This window comes from Cnephaeus nilssonii (assembly GCF_951640355.1).
Source record: "Cnephaeus nilssonii genome assembly, chromosome: 19".
In the NCBI taxonomy this organism is placed as follows: Eukaryota; Metazoa; Chordata; class Mammalia; order Chiroptera; family Vespertilionidae; genus Cnephaeus; species Cnephaeus nilssonii.
The window spans coordinates 26157305-26173011 of record NC_137090.1 but is presented as its reverse complement, the minus strand read 5'-3'; the positions used below and the strand labels follow the sequence as shown (position 1 = coordinate 26173011).

The window sequence follows — 15707 nt, the reverse complement described above, 5'->3', positions numbered from 1 at the left end:
GGCACAGGCACAATTAGCATGCATCAAGGAATCAGAAGTCTAGAACGCTGGCTGGGCACAGATAGGACGAGCTCCGTGGGCAGGCACCTGATGCTGTCTCACGGGACCCTGTGCTTAGTTTCATGCTCTGTTGTCACTATCTTGAAGTTCTTAATAATTTCAGAGCAAGAGGCTCTGCCTTTTCATTGTAGATTGAGCCCCACAAATTCCGTAGCTGGTCTTGGACATGGGTATGGGTGGTAGAGGCACTATCTGTGAATAGCTAGCTGCTGAATAGACAGAATCCGGTTGCTGGAGAAAGCTGGAGGTTTATCTCTTTAATTGCCATCTGTTGGTGAGCCACTGGGTTGAGTATTCTGCTAGATCCTGCAGAGATAAATCCTATATAATAAAACCCTAATATGCAAATGGACCGAACGGCAGAACAGCGGGTCGCTATGACACGCACTGACCAGCTCAACACAGGAGCTTCCTCCTGGTGGTCAGTGTGCTCCCACAGGGGGAGCACACTGCTCAGCCAGAAGCCAGGCTCACACCTGGTGAGCTCAGAGGCAGAGGCGGTGGCAGGAGCCTCTCCTGCTTCCGCGGTAGCACTAAGGACCCCTCGGTGGACATCTCCCGAGGGGTCCCGGACGGCTAGAGGGCGCAAGGTGGGCTGAAGATCACCCCCCCAAGCCTCTGCCTCCCAGTGCACGAATGTTGTGCACCAGGCCTCTAGAAGGTGAATAAGAAGTTGCCTGAGCTCATGCTCTGATTCATGTAGAATTTGAGCCACTGCTCTTCTGTTGGAAGAGTTTTAGAGCAACATCAATTGAGAACACCTTTTGTGAGATGGAACTTAGTGTGATTTTCAGATTTTGTGTATATGGAATTAATCAGTTTTTGTAAGTGTCTTCAAAGGAAATGATTCATTAAAATTGATGGCTAGGTATATATAAGCACTGGCCATCAATCAGCTTTCTGCAGCAGATTTGAAACATACTCTGTTCCTTGCCAAAACCCATCTCTTTGACATTTGAATAATTAATTCTTAGGAATCTATGATTTAATTATAAAGGTTTGGACAGTTGCCTATGAGGCATGAAAGGATTTTATGAGTCTCTAGACAGATGATAGAAATTGGAAAAGAAATGTTTGGAAATAGAAAATATTTTGAACCAGATAATATTTTAATGATGTTGTGGAGGAAAGGGTTGAGTATAAGTGGAGCCTTAAGATATCCTCGGAGTGAACCTTAGCTGTGTAGCTTTATTTTATTTCATTTATTTATTTTATATATTTTTTATTTATTTCAGAGAGGAAGGGAGAGGGAGAGAGAGATAGAAACATCAATGATAACAGAGAATCATTGATCAGCTGCCTCCTGCACACCCCCTACTGTGGATCGAGCCTTACAACCCAGGCATGTGCCCAGACCTGGAATTGAACCATGACCTCTTGGTTCCTGGATCAGTGCTCAACCACTGAGCCACACCAGCTAGGCTGTAGCTTTTATTGTTTTTTCTTTTCTTTTTTAATTCCAGCAGGATTGTTTCCTGAAAGCTGCTGCACAGGAATCAGAGACCTTTCTGGACACTAGTGCCAGCTAATCAGAGAGAGGTGGTTTCCTCAGCAGCACAATGTTAGGAAAGCACAGAACTAAGAGCCAAAAGGTCTAACTCTGCTCCTAGAACAAAGCACTGTGGCCCTGGAGCCTCAGTTTACCCATCTGCAAACAAAGACATCAGGTGAGAAGGATGTTAATGATGCAGAATTCCGCCTAGTCTGGCCTAAAGTGCATCTCTGGCCTCTTACTACTTCGGAAATTCAGCATCCCACTGGGAAATTAAGCTTACTGGCGATTCCCATGCAAGAAATTAACCCCTCCCCCCAAAAAAATGTTTTTATTACAGGATGTGAAAGAAAAGGGAAAAATAGGGACATATAAGAAGAAAAGTGGATGACAATGGTGAGGACAGTGACAAAGCTTTAAAATTTCTGCAAAATCCTGGCAGATAACATTCCCACAGAGACATCTGGCTTGAGGTCCTCCTTTTGGACTTGAGGACAATGGAGGCATCTTCTACCGCAGCCCAGTAAATAGCTTAGGGTTAAACGTGGAGCTTGTAGTCAGAGGCCCCCTCCTCCCAGCCACCAGGAATCTCTCCTGTCCTCCTTTCTGTAAGCATCACCTCCCTACTGCTCAACTAGCTCCCTTTGCTTTACTTTAGGAATTCACTTCCTCTCACTCCCTCCTACAGCAGAATTTCTCCCACACCATGCACTCCCAGTCCAGGCCATCTTTGCATTTCCAAATACTCATGATTATATCCTGCTAAACAAAAGGCCACCCCCTCTGGGTTCCACCCTTTAGTGGCACAAAGGAATTAACAGAGCTGTTCCAAATTCCACCACATACCACAATATGTCAAAGGGAGAGCACAGAGCTGTGACTCTCAAAGGGGGAGGGGAGCGGCGCTTTTGGGGGCCGTCAGAGGTGCACTCAGGGCAATGGCGATGTTTGGAGATATTTTGGTTTCGTGATTGGGAAGTGGGAGGGTGGGTGTGTAATACTGTCATCTCGTGGGTAGAGGCCCGGGATGCTGCTAAACATCCCAGAATGCACAGGGCCATCTGCACAACAAAGAATTATCTGACCCCAAATGTCAATAGTACCAAGACTGAGAAACCTTGACATAGAGATTTATTTTCCCAGCGAGGCACATAAGTTCATCCCCCTGGAGAAGGCAGTTTAGATTTTAAATAATATTTTTTTTCACTATGTGATGTTTGTTTAAAATTAATCTATACTTAACTTTGTCAGTTGAGGGGGTTGGGGTATAGAACTTCTAAATAGGATTTGTATTTCCTGAGGAATAATTACTCTGCTATTATCTCTAATAGATTTACCTGTTAGAGTCTTAACAGTTACACATTCTAACAGCTCTTCCAATCCAATGTCTAAATGTCAGCTACAGCTTTGGATTAGGCCTACATCCCTTCTTGCCTGAATTCTACCCCCTAGAGAGTCATTAGGTTCAATCCAAGCCTGCTACTCCTCCCGTATTCCCATCTCTCTAAGTGACTGTAGTACCCACCTAGTCCCCCACATCTAATTGGACACCTGTTTCTGCACTCTCCTTAGCCCCTCTTCTATCTATCTATCTATCTATCTATCTATCTATCTATCTATCTATCTATCTATCATCTATCTATCTATCTATCCACCTCTCTCCCTCTGTCTCTCTCTCCAACTTTCTACTCTAGTTCAGTCCCGACATTGATATCTGGATTCGTTCAATAAATCATCCTAACTACTCATCCTTTCTCTAGGCTGACCTTGCTGCAATCCACAGCTATACTGATACCAGGGTGGTATTTCTGAAAAAGCAAATCCATTCATACCTCTCCTTTATTTTGGAAACCTTTAAATACCCTTCCTGGCTTTCAGGGTAAAATTCAAACCTTTATCTGGATGGAATGATTTCAGTAGAGTGACTCTTCCTTATCTCTCCCCCCACTTCCGGTTACTTTTTCATGTAGGATTTTTTGGTCTAGCTATTTTGAGAATCTTAGTGTTACCTCGGCTCATGCCCTGTCTTTGGGCCTTTGCACATGCAGTTCCTCTGACAAGACTGCCCTCCCGCCCCCCCCCCTCTTCTAGCTCATCCTATTCATCTTAGAATCTCAGTTCCAGCATTGCCCCTCGAGGAGAGCTCCCCTGAATCACCTGGGCCATCGTTCTACAAGTGTGTCCCTCGAAATGTTTCTCAAGATGGGTTCATTGGTCGCATACATTTGGGATGTTACCCCCTCTCTGGAATTTGTAATAAATACTAGACTATTAAAAGCTCTGAAAAAAAAATATTACAAGAAAAAGACCAATTTAACTATCTGTGGTGTTTCACAAACTTACTTGATCATTTAACTTCTTTTCTTCACAACCTCATTACCAGCCTTCTTTGGAGAAATCTAACTTAAGCTGATTGAGGAAAAACCTCTATTTTCCTGATACTATCCCACGTGTAGCACTGCCATAGTACTTACTGCATGTCCCTGGAATTTTGGAGTCAGCCATTTTCTTAAAATACTATTAAGAGAATAAGTTTCTCATGCAATAGACAGACTGCAAACATCTCAGTGGTAAAATAATCACCATATTTTGTCCGTGTTATATGTCTAACACCTGGGATACATTTTAAATATGATAGGTACTTGATAAGTAAATACATTATTGGCCAAAAGAGTACCATCTACTTTATTTGCTATTGATAATTAACATATTATTTGAATAGTGTGCACAATAAAATTATTTTGCCAAAATATCCCCATATGAGAGACAGACTACAATTAATAATATTCCTGGCATGCTTTCTGGGGGAGCCACACTTCTGGAGATTTCTTAGTGTCCTCGTCCTCAAGACTAGAGTCTGTGCTTGCTCTGGCGTGTCAGCTGGGGGTCAGTGTGGACATTACTTTGTTGATTTGGGAGTCATTTTTTGGACTCCTTGCTGTTGCTTTGTGTTTGGCTTTTGAGAAGGCCGTAACTAACAAATACGTCAATTGTCTGTAAGCTGAAGAGATAGCTTACACTCTGCACTTGCTCGAAGGGTCCGGAGAACTTGGAGGCCTCCCTCAGACCACTCAGTTGAAGGGTCCTAGCCTATTAGCCCATTCACCAAGGAAAGAGTCTCCCTTTATCGCTCACCTCTTGCAGACCCACTATTACTTAGGAGACCCCAACAGCCTACCTGCATATGAGCTGAGGACCCTTCCTCTCTTATGAGTCAGGAGATCTGGGTGTGTGCAGACAAGTAACAGTGGGGAAGAGAAAATGCACAAAGCATTACAGGAGAGTTGGCAGACTGAAGGAAGAAACAACAACATAATCAGAACAGATGACTCTTGCGAGGACCCTTAAGGGAAGAAATAAAAAAGAACGCTAAAAGAAAATAATGTAAATTCCTAGGGAGACCAGAGAACTTATTACAAAGGAGCAATCTGAGGAAAAGAAAGAGTTCTTGGAACTCAAAAACATTGTTGAAAATGGAATTAAGTGTCTTGCAGCTCAGATGGGAGAATTATGCCATAAAGAGGAAAATCTCAAAGAAATAGAAATTATGAGTGCAAAGCGAAAAATAGATGTGGAAGATGCATCCTATTGTTGTTAAAGGATAAATGAGTTTGACCTACTTGAAGAGTAATTTGGACTCTCCATCTAGTAGTGAGCTCTATGTACCCTATTATAAAGTACTCAGCATTCTAAGAACTACCCTACAGTGTAAGAGCGTGAGTCCAAAAATAAATGTTCAAAATGCTTTCTGCAAACTTGTTGAGTAGCAAAAATTTACAAGCGACCTAAATGTTCATCAATATGGCTAGGTTCAATACATTATGTCATGTCCATGAATGGATTCTACTTAGCCACTAAAGAAAGAGGAGATCCAAAAATACTGATTTAGAATGCATGGCCATGAAAATATCAAGAGAATAATTTCCATGTTGTAGAAAATCATATAGCATAACCTTGTTTTGTTGAAAAAATTTTAATAATATATGAATATGTATAAAAGTATATGCATGCATGTGTGTTTTCATAAGCATAAACAACAATTTAGAATGTTACCTTCACACACTATCGATTGTAATTTACCTCCAGGAAACAGGGCTGGAGTGTTGGGTAAGATGTTCACTTCTTTTTTTTTTTTTAATATATTTTTATTGATTTCAGAGAGAGAGATAGAAACATCAGTGATTAGAGAATCCTTGATCAGCTGCCTCCTGCACTCTCCCCAGTGGGGATTGAGCCTGCAATGCAGGCATATGTCCTGACTGGGGAATCGAACTGTGACCTCCTGGTTCATAGTTTGATGCTCAACCACTGAGCCACACTGGCTGGGCGATGTTCACTTCTTTATATGCTACAAAATAAATCTGTGAGCTTGTGAGCTCTTTTTCTTCATTTTCATACTCTTTTGTCTTTTCTAAGGTTTCTGTAATAAAAATTATGTATTTAATTTAAAAAATTAACTGTTTAAAAGTTAGAAAGAAATCAAAACATAAGAAGCCATTTATAAGCAAGGCCATGGGAGGATTCTCTGAGGTGTTGGCAAAGGCACAGAGTCATGACAAAGGCACAGAGTCATGACTAGGAAAAAGAAAAAACAGTGGCATCCTAATATCATAAGAAAAGCAACTGGAAATGTTCATAAAGGTCTTAAACCCTAGCTCTGGCTGGTGTAGCTCAATGATTAGTGATTAGAGCATCGGGATAAGGATATAGGAGATTTGACTCCACATGTTACATTATTCAAACACTTATACAATTTTTTGGCAAATTATTAAAATTTTAAATAGTAGACAACTTAAGCCAGATATTCCAATCAGCATAGAACACTCCAACATTACTAAATAGCCTATTTCTTAGTGAGCTTCAACTGTAGGTTATGGATCATAACCAGATGGGATCTGCCATAGGAACCAGGTGAGCAGTTAAGATAGAGGAATAGTGTGGACCGTCCCCTGGTGGGATACTCTGGCCTAGAGATCAGTTGCTCCAAGACCATAGTTGTCAGATTCCAGTGGTCATCAGAGCATAGCAGAGTGGACCCCTAACAAGGAGACCAAAGCGGGTATTCAGGGGCTTTGTCCAAGGTCCATTCCATGTGGCCCTGGCTGCTGAATTAGGCCCAGGTGCGACCATGACCCAAGGATGGTAACCTGCTGGCCCTGCACACCTTCGGAGGGAGGCTCAGGTACTAGGTGTGTGGTACGGGGCAGAGAGTCCAGATGGGCCTCACATCTCCCCATGGTTGGAGCAGAGTCACGCAGGATTGATATCAGAAGAGCCCCATCCAAGATCCCTTAAAGTCTCCTACGAGGAGGGAGAATGGTCTTTGCAGAAGTATGTGCACAGTAAGGCACACGGAACAAAGCAGCCAGCTCCTCCTGCCCGGGGCCTGTGCCCTTGATGATGTCCCTTTGCCTGGGGTGCCCCTCATTCCCCATTTGCCTTCTTAGCTCCTACCCTGGGGTATGAATAGTACCTCTCTAGGACTGTTATGAGTAATAAGGGAATCGGTGCGTGTAAAAGCACACAGCACTGATCCTGATGCATTAAGCAGTCAGCAATATTAGCTGTTTTTATTGTTAAACATGAATTTTTCTTCTGATATTATCCCAACGCTGCCCCAGTTAGACTTCCCAGATTTATTTTTCTAGATTGGAACATCAAAAACCACCTTTCTTCCTCACTGACCACCTTGTAATTTTGTATTAAATCATGTGCTCTGCCCTGGCCAGTGTGGCTCAGTTGGTTGGGTGTTGCCCTGTGCACCGAAAGGTTACTGGTTCCAGTCCCAGTCAGGGCACATGTCCGGGTTGCGAGCTCAGTTCGGTAGGGGGCATGCAGGAGGAAGCCGACAGATGTTATGCTCTCACATAGATGTCTGTCTGTCTCTCTCTCTCTCTCTCTCTCTCTCTCTCTCTCTCTCTCTCTCTCTCCTCCTTCCTTCCTTCCTTTCCCTCTAAAAATTAATAAAAAATCTTAAATAAGTAAGTAAATCATATGCTCCCTCCAAATTGTTTACTGATCTCTCCAACCAGACAGACATTATCACGAGGGCAGGGAATGAATGTATTATTCAGATCTAGCTCAGTGTCCTTCACATACCAGGCCCTCAATAAACACTTAGCAAATGAGTTAATAAGTTTAAGGACCCTCTTTCTCCTTTAAGAATTCAGGCTTTTCTTTTTCTAATGTAGAAATCAGCCTAGAAGAGCAAAGGTGAGTTTTTATATCTCTCTATAGTCTATGAGACCTCACCACCCCATTGTCCGTAATGGCTTTATTTATTTTGTACCCCAAGAAAAATCGGTACCGCCGCATTTAGCTACATAATGCAGTCTCAAGGGCAGCGCTGAGTAATGTTCAAAGTAATCAATGATAGTGCGGTGAAACTTGCCCCAGTGAAGAGCTCTTGTCCAGTGAATTTGTGGATGGATAACAGATGGTTTTCTTTGTTAATACTTTCATGGCTACAGAAGAACCCACTATCAGAGGCAGTAGTGAAAACTTTTCTTAGGTGAGAGCATTCTACATTTGTTCTAGCAACAAGTCCCTCCAGGAAGCCAAAAGGTACACAATTTCAGAGGAGTTTGGAGGGGTGAGAGTGGGAGGCCTGTGTATATCAGGCCGGGAGGTCAGACCGATGTTCCAAATTTCTTCCAGCCAGAGCCGCATAGGACACCTTGCTAAGCCACACCATAGGATTCAGCTAAAAAGGTCAGCTCGGTAAAAATGTATCTGAGTAAAGAACTTGTGTAAAGCCCTGTGAAAGAAAAGTTACCCCTTTTCTTCCTGGGCCCAGCAGTTCCGTAATTTAGCAGTTGGTAAGTCTAAGAGCCTCACCCCCAACCATGTCCGTGGATAGTAAATGAGGAACCACGTGGCTTGCTAAAGCATTTAGGGACTTTTCCCATGTGGGATGATGCTCTGACTCAATTATACTCAGCAGTGGGAGGCATGGAGATGAGAGGTAGGCAGTCTGAGAGAGAAATGTGGGACAGTATTACGGCTTTGACTGCCAAGAGTGGGATTCCTACCCAAGCAAGACTCTCTCCATAGCCACCTTCCTAGCTCCAGTGTCATAGACTTATCTTCTTCTTTGGTTTTCCAAACAAGAACAGCCCTAACCGGTTTGGCTCAGTGGATAGAGCATCGGCCTGCAGACTCAAGGGTCCCAGGTTCAATTCCGGTCAAGGGCATGTACCTTGGTTGCAGGAACATACCCAGTGGGGAGTGTGCAGGAGGCAGCTGATCGATGTTTCTCTCTCATTGATGTTTCTAACTCTCTATCCCTCTCCCTTCCTCTCTGTAAAAAATCAATAAAATATATTTTTAAAAAATAATAATAACAAGAACAGTAACAACATCAGGAAGCATTTACCCAGTCCCCACTATGAGCCACCTTATGCCACTACTTTACATACACTGAGTGGCCAGATTATGATGATCTCTGAACGCATAATAATCTGGCCACTCAGTGTAGATTGACCACAGAGTTGGAATTTTAAAATAAGGTTTTTCCAGGTATAAGAACTGCATTGTGGGTAGTTAGAAAGAAGCAGAAGACTTACTAGCCAGAGGCAGGGGGCCACTATCTCCTGGCCCCTTGACATAACAAGATTTGCAAGCTTTCCCTTATACATAAGTACACTGAGTGGCCAGATTATTATGCGTTCAGAGATCATAATAATCTGGCCACTCAGTGTATATTATCTTCTTTAACCCGTACTGTGATTCTCTGAAGTAGCGACCAACATAATTTCTATCAATTTGCTGGTTACACTATTACTACAAATGGCAGAGTTTGGAAAAATATTGCCCGCCGAAGTGAACAAGCTGATTTATCCAGAGCCATGACAAGAACTTTTTCTAGGTCTGAGGACCCAGTGACCGAGTGGTCAGTCCTGGAGATGACCTGCAATTGTCTGAGTCTCAGAATGAGAAGAGTTCACATCAATCACAGGGACTTCCTGACATCCCCCGATAGACCTACTCCCCACTGAATAATTGCCTACACCAGTGGTCGGCAAACTCATTAGTCAACAGAGCCAAATATCAATAGTACAACGATTGAAATTTCTTTTGAGAGCCAAATTTTTTAAACTTAAACTTCTTCTAACGCCACTTCTTCATAATAGACTCGCCCAGGCCATGGTATTTTGTGGAAGAGCCACACTCAAGGGGCCAAAGAGCCGCATGTGGCTCGCGAGCTGCAGTTTGCCAACCACCGGCCTACACAATTGTCAAGTGCCTCTCAAGCACAGACAGTAATTGTTTCTCTCTTTTCACTGCCTTCTGGAAACACTACTCCCCAGAAACACTCTCTGTTTCTTGGAAAAGAAACTTGTCCACTCTCCCAATGAGCATGAATTGAGGAAATCATAACCTTTAGGAGGAGTTTCATTTAGTGGAACAATGTCTCAGAACTGGCCCTACAAGAACATGTCCACTGTCCGTGTGAACCAGAAGCAAGAGTAGGATGACTCTAAGCCAGCAGTCGGCAACCGGTGGTCCGTGAGGTCCAAAAGGTTGGCGACCGCTGCTCTGAGCCATTGAACGAGGCCCTAGATAGACTCTCAGGTTTCCTCTCACCAGGATCACACCTGGGAGACAACGTCAGCCTCGAGTGATCTCGAAACTCTAGGGTGTGCAGGGCGGGGAGCTGAGCATGAAATGAGGTATGACCGTTACTCCCGTGTTTTCTCTCTGGGCTAAAGCTTCTTGTACCTCCAAGAAGTTTCCCAATAAATATGTTTTCATCTCTAGATTTCTCATTTTTCACAGTAAGTAGCTGGACCTTCAAGGGCAATTCACTGTCTTTTTCATTTTGACTTGGTTACTGTACAGTTTTGTAATGCACTTTTCTCTCTCTCTTTGTTTCAGAGGCTACCCTTTAAAGACAGACACTTCACCTGCAGCAAAATGTGAGTACATTTCCTCCTTGCAATGTCTACGTCTCTGCTATTATCCTGAAAACCTCCTAATCATTAAGGCTCCCTCTCACATCGTTCTACTTTTAAAGTCCGGCTTCACAAACACGGCCACGATTGGAACTAACCTTCCCCCGCTCTTGATTTGTATAGCACTGTGGAGCATTTTATAAACCATTTGAGAAGCAGATTGCACTTGATCAGGCCTGCAACTATATTGCATCTAAAAAGCTAGTAAAAAGTGCAGAGGAGCCCTAGCCGGTTTGGCTCAGTGGATAGAGTGTTGGCCTATGGACTGAAGGGTTGCAGGTTCGATTTCAGTCAAGGGCACATGCCTGAGCTGTGGGCTCAATCCCTAGTAGGGGGTGAGCAGGAAGCAGCCGATCAATGATTTTCTCTCATCATTGATGTTTCTATCTCTCTCTCCCTCTCCCTTCCTCTCTGAAATCAATGAAAATAATTTAAAAATATTTTTTAAATAAAGTGCAGAGGAAAAATAAGGCAATATTCTTTTAGACATTATGACCCTGGGACAGCAAATGTTTGAATATTCAGGTTCTCTCCTATGGCTGACGAATTTATTACTCTCCGCCCAGCTGCTCCTCACAGTCACAGGCTGTTTCAGGTTGAATAGCATTGCCGTTATCTTGATAATTCTTTCTGGTGAGCATTGCATTGAGGCTGCTCTGTAAATCAGTGTTCTTTCTAGAATGAATCTATTATGTTTCTTTACTCTTGGCATTCCCAGTGTCCGTACCCAAATTCCAAATTCCCTCTATTCTAAAGACCCAATAAAATTTCACCGGGTTTGAGCGGGGAGTTTTGAGTATTTTAGAGGTTGGTCTAAGTGATTGGGAATAATTGAAAATTCGTATGAGAATGTTTCTTGCCTCTTTTTAATAAAAATAAAGTTTATATTCTCTCTAGAATAAATTGATTCCAGTGCTACACACAGATATTCAAACATCAGCACAAGAAACATTCACCCTTAAACCACTCAAATATTACATCAAAGTATTATGCATTCCCGGGGATATGTTAGAAAGTCGGTCTCTGGATGATATTGCTTTGGTCTGTATTGCATTGTCAAGACACCTGCATGTTATGAATATTTTAAGCAGCTTACATGGATCGATTCATGTTAGACTTTCATGAGCAGCGCTATCATGAGTATTTTATTTGTACAAGTGTTAACCTTTGACCGTATTTTCTCTCTTGAATGTGAAAACTGTTCAGAAGAACATGTCTGTATTTACTTTGTTTATTTCATAGCTCTTTAATCACACAGTTTCTGCTTATGTAGGTTTACTACTGCTTTTTAAGTATTTAATTTTAAATACTAAAAAATAGTTGCTATATGTTCATGGTGAACATTATATGGATGGCAATTTAAAGCAGCATTTTAAATCATTCTATGCAAACACGCAACTAGAAACACATTTATGACAATTACCTCAAGATCTCTGTCACAATTTCAGTCGAAAGCACCTTTATTGTCCCGGATTTGAGGGGTAGGGAGGGGAGAAGGCCAGCCATTTCACCTTAGAGGGGTGAATCTGTGATTGCTTTATTTTCACATTTTTTTCTCCAGGAAATACAAAGTGGTTGGTGACCTATTATACTAGTAAATATTCGGAGAAGAACATGTGGGCTAGGTGTTTATACTACCCAGACAAAATGGGTCTACATACCTCTTTCTCATCATCTCTGCACAACCGGTAGAAACTTGGTCTGACCCGTGGAGTCATGGAAACACATTAAAATCACCAGGCAACTGTGACTTGGGTTCGTTTTGGCAACCGGACTGAATCAGCCCCTTCTGGGGCTGACATTATTCCTAATGATGATTGCATTATACAACCAATGCAAATGGAAACAACCTCATCAGCACCCCATTCAGAGGAGCCCTGATCTAGGTGAATGGCAGGAAGCTTTCAAAGCAAAGGCCCTGGAAAAGTGTATGGGCCCCATAAAATCCCGAGGCCACTGATGGAGTATCCTAGGAATAGATGTAGATGTACCTCCAGAGAGAAAGAGGGCGGGTGACGGAAGGAAACTCAGGACCAAAAATCAGCCGAAACCGGTTTGGCTCAGTGGATAGAGCGTCGGCCTGCGGACTGAAAGGTCCCAGGTTCGATTCCGGTCAAGGGCATGTACCTTGGTTGCAGGCACATCCCCAGTGGGGGGGGTGTGCAGGAGGCAGCTGATCGATGTTTCTCTCTCATCGATGTTTCTAACTCTCTATCCCTCTCCCTTCCTCTCTGTAAAAAATCAATGAAATATTTTTTTATTTTATTTTTTTTTTAATCAGAAGGCTCCTGTCTGAGTCCCCGATCAACCCCTGAGAAACTGGATGCTTTGGGGGAATGTTACTAACCCCTTAGTTTCTAAGAATCTTTATTACGGGTGGGAGGAGGGGAAAGGAAAACGCTGTTCCTGCTTCCATGGAAGCGTGGCTGTGATGATCACATCAGATGACGTTTCGGAAAGATGTTCCCATCCAACAATGTTTTGTATCTTTTAGGGGTTTTTGATCAGACTACTGGAGGCTCCCGCTGTTTTACCTGGAGTCCCTGGGACGCTGAGGGCAAACTTTGCGCCTTAACATTAACGCTGCATCATAGAAGGAAACAGAACCGCACTGGGCCACATTGGGCCCCTGGAAAGACTCGAACCCACATATTTTTGTTTCTTTTCAACCACACATAGTCTTTGGGGCCATGGCCTCTGGTGGAGGAGGATTGTCTTCTGGGTGGTATGGGTGAGAAAGTTGCCAAACGGACCTGAATTATCCAGAGGCCCGTAAAATGCGCAATTGCTTTTTAAGAGGCCTGGTGATATTGTGTGTTCCTTTCGAGTTTTGGCAGTAACGATTTTCTGCAATTTGTGGTTTTGCAATTTCTCTTTACGCAGACAACACTCTGGCTCTCATTCAATGCCCCACTGGTGGGGGAGGGGAGGGAGGAGGGAGGAGAGAGAGATTCCCTGGGGCTCCGACCACTCCAGAAAAAGAAGGAAATGTTAATGAAATAAGTCAGAAAGAATGCCTGAGACTAGTGGAAGCCGGTTGGTTAGGGGGGCAGAAACAATTGTTAATAAATTGCGTGGCGTGGTAGGGATTTCATCGGGGCTGTGGTCGGCTGGGCAAGGTCTGTTCCCTTGAAGCTTTCTTGACTCTCCACTGAGCTCTGCTTGGATTGGGTCTCAGTCCCTTCCTCTTCCCCCGCAGTCAGCAAGGGTAGAGCCTTGTCCAGGCTAACCATCCCAGCTGCTCCCACTGGCCCCGTGGCTGCCTCTGGCCTCGGTGGGATGCTCTCTAAATACTCCACCTCTCGGTGTCCGCTTGCCAATGACATCAAGTTGGTTTCTGTAAGTTACCTGGAGATCCCTATCCCAGAATTCTTGTGCTCATTCCGGCTGCATTTCCCTCCTCTTCCTCAAGGCCGAATGCTCTCTGCAGCGAAGTCCAAGGTCCGTGGCCCACACTCCAGAGGCAGGGCTCCAACGCAGCATTTATCTAGGCCACAATCATTTGTCCTGTTTCTAGTCATCAGCTCAGGAAAGGATTTGCCTCTGCGTTTGCTTATTTTATGACTGCTGGGCATTGTGCTGAAGGACTTAAAGTTGCATCCAGCCCTAGCCAGTGTGGCTCAGTGGATAGAGCATCAGCCCTAGGACTGAAGGGTCTTGGGTTTGATTCCAGTCAAGGGCACATACCTCGGTTGCAGGCTCGATCCCCAGCCCTGGTTAGGGTCCATGCAGGAGGCAACCAATCTATATGTCGCTTTCACACCGATGTTTTTCTCCCTCTCTGTCTCTCCCCCTTCCTTCCACTCTCTCTAAAAATCAATAGGAAAATATCCTCAGGTGAGGATTAAAGTTGCACCCAGCCATCAACCTTGTATTTCTTCTCTGTTCACTTCTTTATATCAACACAGCCCCCTGTTCTCCCTGGAGTGGAATCCGGCACCCAGGCCCATAGTTCGTGGCTTTCTGGGCATCCAGGCAATTGCACAGGCCACTTATCTCTTCTCCTTTCATGACCTAAATGCCACTTGCCTCTAAGAGAAATAGAAAGATAATTACTGCTCATGTTAATTGGATAGTGTTTGCATACTGGGGAAACTATGACCTTCTTCCTGTGTGCGTATGTTTTAAAGTTTTGGGGAATTGTTTGTGCCTTTGGAGGTCATGGGATTGAATGTTGAAAGATGCTTCCAACCTGAGGCAGGTCCACAGCCCACCCCGCGCCATCCTCCTCACAACACCCTCTCTGGGAGCTCTTTCTGGAGCCCAGGGGAGCCAAGTCCATTTGTTTATAGCTCTACCTGCAAACGTTCTCCTGCTAACCTGACATAACCTTCCAGGGGACTGGTTGGTTTGCCTGCTGAGGCGGCTCCGAGGTTGATAGGACAATCCTCCAAATCCTTTGGAATCTGCTTCCCTATACTCTCTGAGTCTTCCTTGTCCAGGCTAAACATCCCCGTTCCCTCAGACATTCTTCCTATGACTTGGTTGAGTTGTCCTTTTTCATTTGTCCCAGTCGCTGTCTTCAATGTCCTTCTTAATGTCACAGCCTGAACCTCAGAGACTACTGCCACGATGGCTGACTATCACAGCGCCCAGAACAAAAAGCTCTCGTCTCATCCGGTCATGTTATTTCTATCACTATCACCTGCGAGCACCTCACAGATTTTAGTAGCGCTTTAGTCCTGAGATTAACCCTAAAACCTCTAGATATGTTATATAAAAGCTGCCATAAAAGCAGATTTTTTTTTTCCAGTCGTGTATTTATGCACTTGGTTTTGAATGTAACGCAAACCTTTGTGTTTGTCCCTGTGATGCTTCTTAGTTACAAAATCTTGGTGAAAACTGTTAGGAGCTTTTTTGAATTTGAATTATTTTAAATCCTGCCCCAGTTTTATGACATATTTGATTTGTCTCTTGACTTCATTTAAAAGAGCGATAAAAAGCAGTGAGTATCTGTATTTTAAGCTCCTCAGCGGTGGAATCATGTTTTATTCATCTCCGTCTCTCCTGAAATGTCTGCGACATTCTGTTGAACAACCAGATGCTCAATAAATGCTTTTATGGAATTAGACAACGAAATCAGATACAGGCAGCTTTCCAACCGCCTGACAGAGAGCTATCTTTAGAGTAATGTCTGTGATATCAGTGAAATCAATTCTTAGAAATGAAGACCATTTCTGTATTGCTACTGCTTGGTGATT

At 43.6% G+C, this 15707-nt stretch overlaps 1 protein-coding gene across 1 annotated transcript in view; it reads left to right on the top strand.

The window, feature by feature from the left end:
* The window catches only part of ANKFN1 (ankyrin repeat and fibronectin type III domain containing 1), a gene marked incomplete at its 3' end in the record, with an annotated part of 350672 nt that overhangs the window by 117010 nt on the left and 217955 nt on the right, over nucleotides 1–15707 (top strand). The window contains exon 2 of the mRNA XM_079797013.1: nucleotides 10430–10470. The remainder of the gene's footprint in view (nucleotides 1–10429; nucleotides 10471–15707) is intronic.